A 13,557-nucleotide genomic window follows, 5' to 3' on the forward strand; every position below is an offset into this window, starting at 1 on the left:
CAGCCAGATTGCATGCACTCTGACTTTGCACTGATGTTTGACACCAAAATATTTTCCTCGTCCCTCAAAGGGAACACCATCACGACCTCAGAACGACCCCAAGGACTCTCCCTTTACCTCTGATGATGAGCAGCAGCCAGATGCACTTGCATCACATCCTTCCTCTGCACTATGCACCAGTTCGGTTGCAGGCACATTGCTGGCAAATATGATTCAGAGCAGATAGGAGTGCGTCACGGTGAAGGACAATCACACCCGCCTGAGGAGCTGGAAGCTAGTCAAAGTAGAATTAGCAGGACATATCAGATGAATATGTGGCTGAAGAGATGGTATGAGAGGGAGGGTTTCAGATTCCTGGGGCATTGGGGCCGATTCTGGGGGAGGTGGAAACTGTACAAACTTGAAGGGTTACACCTGGGCATGACCGGGACTGGTGGCTTTGTGGAAGTACTTGCTAGAGCGGTAGGGGAGGGATTAAACTCATATGGCAGGGGGATGGGAACCTATGTAAGGACTTAGAGAAGAGTCAAGATCAAGAGAAAAACACAGCAAGAAGAATAAGAAAAGTGATAGGCAGAGAAACCAAGGGCCGGGTCCTCAGGTTGTTGGGCGGATTCTGACACATGTGCTGCCAACTCAAGCATCTGTCAACGCTGCTGCTGCCGCCGTCTCCGGCACTTGGCCGCCCAGGCTAGCAGCAGCACCACGAGGGTAAGTTCTGGATCCAAAATCCATGCCATTGCGTTCAATAACTGTAGGGCAGTGGGAGAGGGTGTTAGACTGACAAGCAGCAGTAGCACCCACCCTGGGACCCTCCATTCCCCCATTGATACCCCCTCCCCCCACCCGGAACGCCCTGCCCCTGCACTCCCGGTCGCAGCGGGTCCCCCTCACTGGACCCCAGACCCTGTACCCCGGACACACGCTCATAATATTACCTGGACCTGGCGCTGGTCCCCTCCCCATGATATCCAGCCATGGACATCTCCCCCCAAATTTGTCCCACCTCATAGGTGTTCGAATATTGGCTGCTGCGTGTGTGGTGTAGCCTCCCGCAGTGTCTGGGCATCAAGGTGTGATTGAGATGCTAGGCAATGGCTCCCACATGCTATATGACCCATCCACTTGGGTTGTGTGAAGTGCTCATTTAACCACGATTGCCAATTCCCTATTAGTAATAGCCTTCAGCCGCAAGGCCAGAGGCATCGGCAGTCGGTGGGGGTTATGGGTGGTCGATGGGGCAGACAGGCAGGGACAAGGGTTGCCACCGGAACAGATACACATAATTCAGTGGTTGGCACGGTGGTGCCGTGAGCAGTTACCCCAGTGCCTCCTCCCACCCTCCCATGGCAGCTCAGCCCTCCAGAGGATCCCCCACCCCCAACCGAGGGTCCCCCGCACTGGGATGGCAAGTCCAGCATCCCAGGGCTCTTTGCCTGTGAGAAAAGTTAGCTACTCACCTCCTAGGCTCTCCACAGAAGCCCTTCCGCCAGGTTGACTTTTTTCAAAAGGAGTACTAATCGGCGCCAGCGTGACCACTTGCTGGGGAGGACGATGAATGACGGGAGGCCGTTGGATATGGGGACACACCCGTTAATTGTATGGAAATAAGGCTTAAGTGGTAATAATTGGTTTCTCGCCACTCCATGGCGAGATCCCGATTTCGTCTACAGGAGCGGGCCAGTTGCATCGCAAGCTGTTTGGCGCCTGGCACGGTTCTCGTTTTCAGTCTCTCCCGCTATTCACCGGCATCGTTTTGCTCGGGCGAGAGCGCAACGAGGTCAGAGAATCGCACCCATTGTGTAATTTCAAGGAGGAATTAGATATATCTCTTGGGGTTAAAGGGATTCAAGTGAAATGGAGGGAAGGCGGGATCAGGGTATTGAACTTAATGATCAACCATGATCACAATGAATGGCGGAGTAGGCTCGAAGGGCTGAATGACGTCCTCCTGCTTCTATTTTCTCTGCATGTTTCTATGTATAATTTCTGTTTGGCCAGAATGGGAACCATCTCCTCAATTCAGGCCCTATGGGTGGAACTTAAAAATAAAAAGGGGGCAATGATGTTGCTGGGAGTGTACTTTAGGCCCCAAAATAGTCACAGAGAGATAGAAAATCATATGTAGGGAAATCCCAGAGAAATGTAAAAATAATATGGTATTAATAATAGGGGATTTTAACTTCCCCAATATTAATTGGGATGGGCAAAGTGTGAAAGGCTTACAGAGAGCTGAATTCTTAAAGTACATCCAGGAGAGCTTTATGAGCCAGCATGTAGAAAGTCCTACAAGAGAGGGGGTGATACTCGATCTAATTTTAGGGAATAAAGCAGAGCAGATGAAAGAGGTGTCATGGGGTAGCAGTTCGATGATAGTGGTCATAACTCAGTGAGTTTTAAGGTAGTTATCGAAAGGGGCAAAGGTGGACCTGAAATAAGAAGCCCGATCGAATGGCCCTGTCGTGTCCAACTCAGCACGCGAAAGGCCGTTAAATCTGAGACGTCTTGTGAGATTTGCGATGCTTGGGACACCTCGTAAGATCTCACAAGATGTGACGGTCAGGATCACGCCCTCACTGGGCAGTATCCAGATTTGCAGTGAGCTGTTAGACTGAGCTCGTCAGTGCAGGAAACAAAGGTAAGTGTGGCTTCGGCAGGGCTTCCTCACTGAGGCCAATAAAAAACATGGTCCCGTTTGACATGGGGTTGTTCTCGGTTCTCCAGGCACCTAAAACAGCACTCTTTTTTTTCCCCCATTAAATCGCGCCCAAGATTTTTGAGTTGGAAGAAGGATCTGACCAAAGTGCACTGGGAGCAGCTACTTACAGGAAGATCCACATCAGAGTATCATACAATCCCTACAGTGCAGAAGGAGGCCAGTTGGCCCATTGAGTCTGCACTGGCCCTTGCTCTGATACAGCACCTACCGTGGTCCAATCCCCCACCCATATCCCTGTAACCTAACTTTTGGCAATATTAGCATGGCCAGTTCACCTAACCTTCACATCTTTGGACTATGGGAGGAAACCGGTGCACCGGAGAAAACCCACGCAGACACAGGGAGAACGTGCAGACTCCACACAGACAATCACCCAAGGTCAGAATCATACCTAGGTCATTGGCGCTTCGAGGCAGCAGTGCGAACCAATGTGCCGCTGTGTCGCCCAATAGTGGGAGTCAGTCAAAAAGGAAATAGAGTGAGTACAGTGTCAACATGCCCCTGTAAAGGGTGGGAGCGAAACATCCAGATAATGCTGGACTTCATTATACAGCATGAGGCAAGGAAAAAAAGGAAGGCTTATGGCAGATTCAGGGTGCTCAAAAGAGTGGATGACTTGGAAGAGTAGAGAAAGTGCAGGGGGTACTTAAAATATAAATTAGTAGAGCAAATGAGGCATGAAGAAATAGTGGTGTGGAAAATAAAGGAAAGTCCCACTGCGTTATATAATTATATTAAGGGTAAGAGGATAACCAGGTTCAGAGAAGGTTGGCTAGAATGATCCCCGGTATGGAGGGATTGTCTTTTGAGCAAAGGTTAAACAGGTTGGGACTCTACTCATTGGAATTAAGAAGAATGAGAGGTGATCTCATTGAAACATACAGGATTCTTAAAGAGCTTGACAGCGTAAATGCTGAGAGGATGTTTCCCATCATGGGAGAGTGTAGGACCAGAGGGAATAGTCTCAGAACAAAGGGGTGGGAATTTAAAACTGAGATGACGACAAATTTCTTTTTTCAAAGGGTTGTGAGTCTTTGGGACTCCTTGCCACCAAGAGCTGTGGGGGCAGAGTCCTTGTGTATATTTAAGGCTGAGATAGATAGATTCTTGATCAGTAAGGGAATCAAGGGTTACGGGGAATGTGGATGTGAGGAATGTTGGTACAGTCATGATCCTATTAAATAGCGGAGCAGGCTCGAGGAGCCGAACAGCCTACTCCTGTACTTATTTCTTATGCTCTGATGGAAAGAGTGGGGCCCATTAGGGACTAAAGTAGAAACATGAGTGTGGAGCCGAAAGATGCAGTGAGGTATTAAATGAGTATTTTGCATCTGTGTTCACTATGGAGAAGGGAGATGTAGGTATAGAAAGCAGGGAGAGAGATTGTAATATAATTGAACAAATTAGCATTAAGAGGGAGGAAGTCCTAGCAGTTTTAGTGGTGTTAAAAGTGGATGAATCCCCAGGCCCAGATGGGATATATGTGGGGTGCTTTGTGAGCTAAGAAAGGAGATTTCAGGGGCTCTGACATTAATTTTCAAATACCCTCTGGCCACAGATGAGGTGCCAGATACTGGAGGATAGACATTATTCAATGGTGCCATTATTCAAGAATTGAGGTAGAGAAAAACCAGGTAATTATAGCCCAGTGAGTCTAACATCAGTGGTAGGGAAATTATTGCAAAAATGCCTGAGCGACAGAATTAATCTCCATTTGAAATTAAATGAAATGAAAATCGCTTATTGTCACTGTTGTGTTATGCTTCTTCATGAAGCATAAGCTGCTTCCTTGATGTATACTCTGACAAAGGAAGGTTCAGACTTGGAGATAGGTTTAACACATTTATTCAGCAGTTAACAATTCTCCTACTTGTGTTCGACTCTCCTGCTGATCTTACTATAGTAACTCAATCTAACTAACCAGCCTGCTCTAATCCATGCGGTGGGTGTGATGCTTCCTGATCTGCCCCTGTGTCTCTGAGTGTTGCCTATGGAAAGAGAAAGAGCATGTGTGCCCTGTCCTTTTATATGGGTAGCCCCCTTGTGGAAGTGTCACCTATAGGTGTGTCTTGACTGCCCATTGGTCGTGTCCTATCTTACTGACCTATTGGTTGAATGTCTGTGTGTCATGATGTCTCTGGTGCTCCCTCTAGTGTTTGCTTAGTCCTAGTGCATCTACATTAACCCCTTGTATATTTTCGTGTTACATATTTTCATGTAAAAGAAAATTGAACAAAATAGGTAGATAAGTGATGACATGTACAAATCATGATGACAGTGATGATTATACAATACCAAACCATATGTATGAGTCCAAAGTTCATGAATTAATATGGTCAAGTGGCTTTCTTGTTTTGTTGGTGAGGTGGTGATGTTGATGGTGGCATGTCCTTGTGAACGCCGTCAGTGTCCCTTTGCTTAAGGAACCAAGAAGTGGTCAAAACACTTAATTGTCTGATTTGGACTCTTCTCTTTTTCGGTGCTTGTGGTAGCGATGTAGTATGTAATCTGTGTTGTCCAACCTGGACTGTTTCTTGTGATTGCGATATTGTCATCTGCCTTGAAAGCTGGGATGCGTGTTCGTAGTGGAGCAAACTTGAATCGGTAAGATTTTCTGTCATGCCATGGTATGTCAGTACTCTTGCCAGTGTTAGGAGCTGTGCTGTTACATTGTCCTGCATTTGCAGAGTTATACCATGTCATACCAGTCGTTGTTCCATTGGTGTTGTTTTCACCATGTTTGTTGACGTTGGTGCCTTTGGTACGCTTCCTGTTGTTGTCTTTGTGGTTATTTCCGTAGGTTTTGTTGTTGTGTTTGTTGCACTCAATGACCACAGTCACAAGTAGACTTGAAATTAAGTTACTGTGAAAATCCCTTAGTCACCGGTACCTGTTCGGGGAGGCTGGTACAGGAATTGAACCGTGCTGCTGGCCTGCCTTGCTCTGCTTTAAAAGCCAGCGATTTAGCCCTGAACTAAACCAGCCCCTGTATTTGCAAGAATTAATCAAGGATAGTCAGCACAGCTTTGTCAAGGGGAGATCATGTCTAATAAATTTGATTGAATTTTTCAAGGAGGTGACTAAATGAGGACAGTGCAGTTGATGTAGTCTCCATGGACTTCCATAAGGCTTTTGACAAGGTCCCACATGGCGCGCTGGTCAAGAAGGTAAGAGATCCAGGGCAATTTGGCAAATTGGATCCAAAGTTGGCTGAGTGCTGGGAGGCAGAGTGATGCTCTGAGGATGTTTTTGTGACTGGAAGCCTATGTTCAGTGGTGTTCGACAGGGATACCGGTGCTGGGTCCTTTACTCTTTGTAGTGTACATTAATGATCTAGATGTGAATGTGCAGGGTATGGTTAGTAAGTTCGCAGATGACAACTCCAGGAATTCATTCGGGCATTCTGACTTGCGACCCCACACTGGTCACTGCCAAAACATGAGATGGAAGAGGCACCTCGCAGTTACTCATCCATTTATGATGAGGAGGGAGGTTCACACCAAACTCATAATGGCAAACTGCCTGCAGCTCACATCTGAGGGCTAGCTCCTCTCAGGATGCTCGTGGTGATGGTAGCAGCTCCTCTGCCCCTCTGCCTGTCACATCGGAGGAGGCCGTGACAACAGAGGAGTGTCCAGTCATGGTGCTCACTCTCCCACCCAGACAGGGCCGTCACTGGCCCAGGCGACCAGAGCACAATGGTCAAGGTCGAGAAGGCTACCAGAGAATCAGAATCAACAGTCTGCTTCCATTCTAATTGCCAAAAAGGGTGAAGAATCAAGATGTAGCACTTACAAAAGCAAATTTAAGTCACAGTGATCAAATAAGGGGTTTCACGGATGATTAATTTCACCTTGACACATGTATAATGATGCGTGTATATCTTTCCCGTCAACATAAAAATGTCAGATCATCTGCAATGGTCTTAATGTGCGTCATGCAATCGTTAGGCAAGGGTCTGGGCGTTGTCTGTCACACACATAAATGGCTGCAAAGTATATTTCAGAGGTTGGATTTTGAACGGTGGCAGGAGGGCCTCATCAGCACCAATCAGTTAGGTGGCATCTGCATTGCCATCACCTTGATTCCTTGCTTTGGAGTTCTCACTGAAAATCCTCTGTATCAAGGTTCCCATGGTCTCCCTACCTCCAAAAATATCCTCAAATTGGATGTTACTCCTCACCCTGTTAACAAAGGAACCGGCTTTCCCACTGGCACCTTTATGGACATATGTGTGCAGTCAATGGTTCCCTGAGTTTCAGGAAATCCTGCAATTGGGGTGAATCTTCTGGCTCATTCTGCTGCATTTAGATCTGATCTCTTAGTTGGGGGATCTCTTGGCTCTGTCTATCATATGCTGCTTACGGTGTTTGGCACACAATTTGTCCTGAGCTGTAGCTTCAACAGGTTGACACCTCAGGTGGGATTCTCCATCGGCGGAATCCTCCACGTTGCCGGCAGCGCTCTCACGCCCGCGGATTTCCCAACGGCGTGGGGGTGGCCACAATGGGAAACCCCACTGGCCGGCTGCTGGTGGGGGTGGGCCGCGCCAGAAAACCCGTCTGGTGGGGGGAGAATCACACCCCTCATTTTTGAATAGCTGGGAAGAGAATGTTCCCAAATTGATGAAATGTTTGAGATTCAGGGGACACCAATTAAGATACATGCTGAAAGAGCCAATGGCGATATGAGGAATATCGTCTTTCCGTAGCAAGTGGCTGGATCTGAAATACACTTCCGGAGAGCAGGATGGGAGCCTTCAAAAGAGAATTGGACAATTATCTGAAGACAAAGATTTGCAGGGCTATGGGCAAATAGCAGCGAGTCTAACTGAAAATGAAAATCGCTTATTGTCACAAGTAGGCTTCAAATGAAGTTACTGTGAAAAGCCCCTAGTCGCCACATTCCAGCACCTGTTCGGAAGGCTGTTAACGGGAATCCAACCATGCTGCTGGCCTGCCTTGGTCTGCTTTCAAAGCCAGTGATTTAGCCCCGTGCTAAACAGCCCCTGAGTCATTCTGAGTCATTCTTGAAGAGAGCCTGCATGGTCTCAATGCCCAAATGGCCTCTTTCGGTGCTTAACCATTCTATGATTCATTGACTGGCCTGTATTAGTTCCCTTCCATTGCTTATGTAGTCACGTTTTGAATGGGAAGGCAAGTTATCCTACTGCAATGATACATTTCCAAGTACATCTATTCAAATGAAATATTATTGAACAAAATGTGAGATAATAATCATCCCACCAGAAACCTTTAGAGTGAACAAAAATTAAGTAATGATGAAGAAGGATGTCCAATAGTATGGTCAGTGCAACCCTTCTGAAATTGGTTGAGAATGTTCTGTTATCCAGCAAAGATTCAAGCCCACCATTTTAACTAAAATATTTGCTGGCTTGGGTTGCTAAGCAGTGGCACGCCAGCCAGTTAATCACAGACAATGCAAGCAAGTTTTAAGTGGTGCAGGGAACAGCCTGAAGTGAGAATTTGCTTTGTGCCGTATCTTTTTGTCACAGCATTCCTGCCACAGGTTTTATTTCCAAGCACTGTGCATGCTTCACTCAGATTAAAGGATATCGTGAAAGAAGCAGACTAATATTGATTTCCTGACATCTCTGGGGGCATTCAGCTTTGTAATGATACCCTGCAGAAAAATGTAACTAATAAATTGAAACCAGCCTTGCACATACTAAAGTCAGAAGTCTTGATTTGAACTTTTGGCAGTAATAGAGGTTTCGAGAATGTACAACCCACTGCTGACTCCAACCACACACCACAGAGTGAGACCTGGGAGACGTTTACCTCCAGGGCCTCTGATGCACTATCAATTACGACGAGACGAGAGTAGAGAGTAATCGAGGCTTTATTACACAGAGATGTGTGGCCTCCTACAGCTGCTGCCGAAATGGCTGCAGTTCGGAGAGCACACACATTTATACTCCGCCTACTGGGCGGAGCCAGCAGGCAGGGATCTACCCCCGTACCTTTGGTGCAGGGGCCTTACCCTAATATGCAGTGCAGTATATACAATATAATACAACAGTGGTGACTACCACAGCCTCATTAGCATCCTTCGAATATGACTCCTGCCGGCAGCCAATGAGAATGAAGATATCTGTTGTGAAATAAATGAAAAGAAAGAAAGAAATTGCGATTGCATTGTTTTTGTGCTTTGCATAACCACCGGGTATCTCAAGGCATATCTCAGGAGCAGGTGATCACCCCAGGGAGTGGTGTCCTCTCTTGGGCAGAGTGCATCTGGTAGCCAAGTGGTAAGAATGTGCGAATTGGAGCAGCTAGTACCTGCTGGCAGCTGTACCGTTTTTCCTTGTTGGCAAATACCCTTTGTGTTCCTGATGATGTTTGTAGCGTGCAATCTCTTACAGAGGGCTAAATACTGGCCCACACAATCCTCAGCTCTTCATCAAAATATTAACTTGGGATTCTTCACATCCACAGAGAAGGCAGAAGTTCAAGCCTCAGTTTAGCACCTGAGAGAAAGCACCTTCAACAGCGCAGCACTCCCTCAGTATTGCACTCGCTGGAGTGTCAGCCTCAGTTTTCTTGGAGTGACACTCAAATCTACGACTTTGCACCTCAGAGGGAAGAATGACACATTCTGAGCCATAGTTGACACTCAGTGCAGAAGGGTTGAAAACAAGAAAGGTTTCAGGAATTAGGGAGGAAACCTGAGGTGGGGAAGTCCAACCTGCGAGTATTGGGCTGGGGGAGAATGGTCTTGGGTCTGAATGAACGCGTAAAAAAAGAATTGAACTTGCCTGGGCTTGCTCCACTGTCTGCCACAGCTTTTGCTGGCAGTTTTCAGATCTTAGTCAGAGGACAATTAAAATGGCATGCACAATCCGATTATTTCATCAGGTTGCAACTTTGTCACTTAAATTAGTTCCCGCTCCTCAACAGAAGGTGGGATTCGTGCAACTGAATGCTAGCAAGTTAAGATGTGGAGGTGGGAATGTGTCAGGAATGTGCCACGAATCCTCCCCCCATCCTAGTACTCCATTTGCACTATTAAGACAAACGTAGAAACAGGTAGACAGCGAAAAGATCACAAATGAGTCTGTTATCCACCATCCTGGTAATGACATAACACAACGATAACCGAGTCTATGGATTTTAGCCATCAATTTAGTCTTTGGGAATTACGAGCATCGGGAATCGTAAGTGCAAAGTTAAGTTCTCCTCCAAAGCATGCGTGTCAGTTGTTGTTTAGTTGGTCACTCAGTCAGCTCCAAATCGCAGGGTTTCAGGTTCCAGCCCCACTCCAGGGCTTGAGCTCAAGACTGACAATCCAGTGCAGTACCGAGGGAAAGCCGTACTGTTGGAGGCACTGCCTTTTGCATACGACATTCAGCAAAAGCCCCATAAGCCTGCTGGGGTGAACATGAAAGATCCCATGGTGCCATTTTGAAGAAGAGCAAGGGACTTATCCCCAGTGTCAATATTTATTCCTCAGTGAAAAAAAACCTGGTTATCTGGTCATAGTCACAGTGCTGTCCATCGGCAATTGCTGAGTTCAAATTGGCTGCTGTGATTCCGACATTACAGCAGTATTACACTTCAAAATATACTTCACTGGCTGTAAGGTGCTTTCAGATGTCCACTGATTGTAAAAAAACTACGGGGGCGATTCTCCGAGCCCCGCACCGGGCCGGAGAATCGCCGCAACCGCGCCACGACGCCCCAACGCCGGCGCGCGATTCTCCGAGGTGCGGAGAATCAGCGGCATTTGCGCCGGCGCGTTTGGTGCGGCGCCGGCCACGAGCCGCTGGAATTGGCGCCGAATCTCCGGCCTGGATGGGCCGAGCGGCCACGCCGATACTCTGCCGGCGGGAACTCTGCACGAACGGTCGGGGGGCGGCCTGTGGGGGGGGGGGGGCTCCTTCAACTTGGGGGCCTCCGATGGGGTCTGCCCGCGATCGGGGCCCACCGATTGGTGGGCCAGCCTCTGCGGGGGCCAGAATCGGTCGTACCCGGGCCCAGTTCGCGCCGTCGTGAAACGCGACGGCGTTCACAACGGCGCGAACACTTGGGCTCCATATTGGAGAATCGCCCCTAAGATCTAAATCTAATTTTGTATGTCTTAATCTTGGTGGGCATTGATGTTGAAATACTACATAGATTTATTTTTACATTGAATCATGGGAAAATCAATATTAATATACTCTGGCTGAGAAAGGGACTGGAGAGATACATGTTTATCAGTTGAGGGACACAAACTGAATCACAGAATGATTACAGTCCAGATGGAGGCCATTTGGCCCATATTTCTGTGCTTTCCTTCTGAAGGAATATTTTACCTAGTGTCACTCCCCAAACCTTCCCCCCCACTTTCCCTCCATAGTCCTGCATTTGTCATTTTCTAGTAATTGGCAATAAATCCTGGATAGAGTTGGCAGCTATAGTGAACATTCATGGGTTGTTCATAGAAGCTGGGTATAGTGTCAGAAGGGGGTGAATGACTTTCTCTGCTCTGCAAGGGTGAGTAAGGAAGCCCCTTTGCATCTTGAAAGAATGTATATGAATGGGCATGCATTTGGTGGGGCTGGTAGGTGGTGCACGATCTGCTGACCAAGTGTGTTTCGGACTGGACAGAGCGATAGGCTGGCCTAGAAGAGGAAGTCCTGCAATGCGTTGGGCACATGGACCACCGAAGGTGGGGAGGAACATGTAAACTTTAGCCATATTGAAGAAGAACTCAAGAACTCTTGTCCTGATCGGAGAAGTGGAAACACAATACAATGGGATGTACCACAGTACTGGTGGTGTTGCCTGAATCTGGCTGCGCTGACGCCATTGAAGGAGGACATTTTTAGAGTTGACTTGCGAGCAGGGGATGAGATCTACCGGTCCAGGAGAGGTGGGGTTTCAGTGGAAGGGAGTGGAGTCCTCTGGAACCACCCCTCAATTTCAGGAAAAATGAAAAATTATAGCCAGAACCCTTATTTCCCTCAGTATATTTGGTTGCAAGTGTGTGAATTACCATCTCTTTCACCATATACAGAACAGTATCATCCAGTCCTTGTGCCTTATCAACTTGAAGTACAAACAATCTATCCAATACCTCCTCCTTATCTATTTTAAACACTTTGAGTGTCTGAATTACTGCGTCTCTCACTGTGACAGGCAAAGTGGGCGGGATTCTCTCACCCCGGGGACGGGACGGAGAATCACTGCGACCGGCGCAAATCGAGCCACGCCGCCCCGACGCCGCAGCTCCCCGGCGATTCTCCGCCCGGGATGGGTCGAGCAGGCGTACAAAAAAGACTGAGTTCTGCCGGCGCTGTTCTAACCTGGTCTTACCCGGCGGGACCTCGGCGTGGAAGAATCCGGGGGCGGGGAGGTGAGGTCCGACCCCGGGGGGGGGGGTGGGGGGGTGGGGGGGGGGGGGCTCTGCTGTGGCCTGGCCCGCGATCGGGGCCCACCAATCGGCGGGCTGGCCTCTCGGGCTGGGGGCCTCCTTTGTTCCGCGCCGGCCCCTGTAGCCCTACGCCATGTTGCGTTGGGGCCGGCGCGGAGAAGGGAGACACCGCGCATGTGTGGAATTCGCGCCGGTCCCACTGCGCATGCACGCATTGCCGCCGGTCCCACTGCGCATGCACGCATTGCCGCCGGTCCCACTGCGCATGCATGCATTGCCGCCGGCCCCACTGCGCATGCGGACTCTGTGGCACCCATCTGATGACGGGATCTCGGCATCTTGCCGTGCTGGCCCCCTGTAGGTGTCAGAGTTGCTGATCCTGAGGCCATGTTGACGCCGTTGGAAAACGCGACGGCGCTTACGACGGCATCAACACTTAGCCTCAGGATCAGAGGATCCCACCCAGTATCTTCCACGGTAGAGAAAGATGCAAAGTATTCAATTAACACCTTAACCATGCCCCCTGCCTCCATGCAAATAGCTTATTTTTGATCCCTAATCAGCCCATTCTTCCTTTTTTCACCATTTCACTATTTATATGTCTGTAGAAGACTTTAGGATTCCCTTTTAGTTTAGCTGCTGGTCCCCTCTCTTCGCTTCTCTTAATTCCTTTTTCAACTTCCCACTGAAACTCTCTATTGTCCGTCCAAGATCTGTCATCAACTCATTTTTTCATCTTCACTGTAATCTCTACGTCTTTTGTCATCCAGGGAACTCAGGATTTGCCCTATCTCTCTCTTTCATGGGGATATATCTTCACCCGCACTATCTCTCCTTGAAAGACAGCCCATCATTTAGTTACAATTTTGCCTGCCAGCCTTTGAATCCAATTTATTGGGGTCAGTTTCATTCTAACCCCACTGAAGTTGGCTAATCCCTAGTTAATTATCCTTACTCTGGATTGTTTCTTTGTCCCTTTCCACAGCCAACCTAAACATTATGATATAGTGATCGCTGTATCACCAGGGTTTTTCAAACTCAGGGTCGCGACCTGTGGGTGGGTCATGGGCAGATGTCGGGAGGGTCGTGGAGCCGTTCCCACGGTGGCCCTAAATGTGGAGGAAGAGCCGATCAGCTGCTACCGGCTTTTACATGGAGAATTGCAGCTGGTGCCACCTTTTAAATGGGGATACAATTTAGACATGGAGAAGCAGCAGCAGACAGTTGGCAGTAGGTCACGTGCTCTGCACATAGAAATTACATGAAGCATCATCCAGGGATGTGCCTTTGGCACCAAAGCAGGGAACAGATTTGCTTCGATTTTGCAGCTAGTGGCAAGTGAACTGTGAAGATCAATACTTTTTTTAAGAAGTAAGAGGGGTCCAGAGGCTCAAATGGGCAGTTTATCTATTGTAGAGGATCTCATAACAGAATCTGCCTGAGAGACCTGCACCGGAGAG

The sequence above is a fragment of the Scyliorhinus torazame genome, chromosome 15, assembly GCF_047496885.1.
Source record: "Scyliorhinus torazame isolate Kashiwa2021f chromosome 15, sScyTor2.1, whole genome shotgun sequence".
Taxonomy (NCBI): Eukaryota; Metazoa; Chordata; class Chondrichthyes; order Carcharhiniformes; family Scyliorhinidae; genus Scyliorhinus; species Scyliorhinus torazame.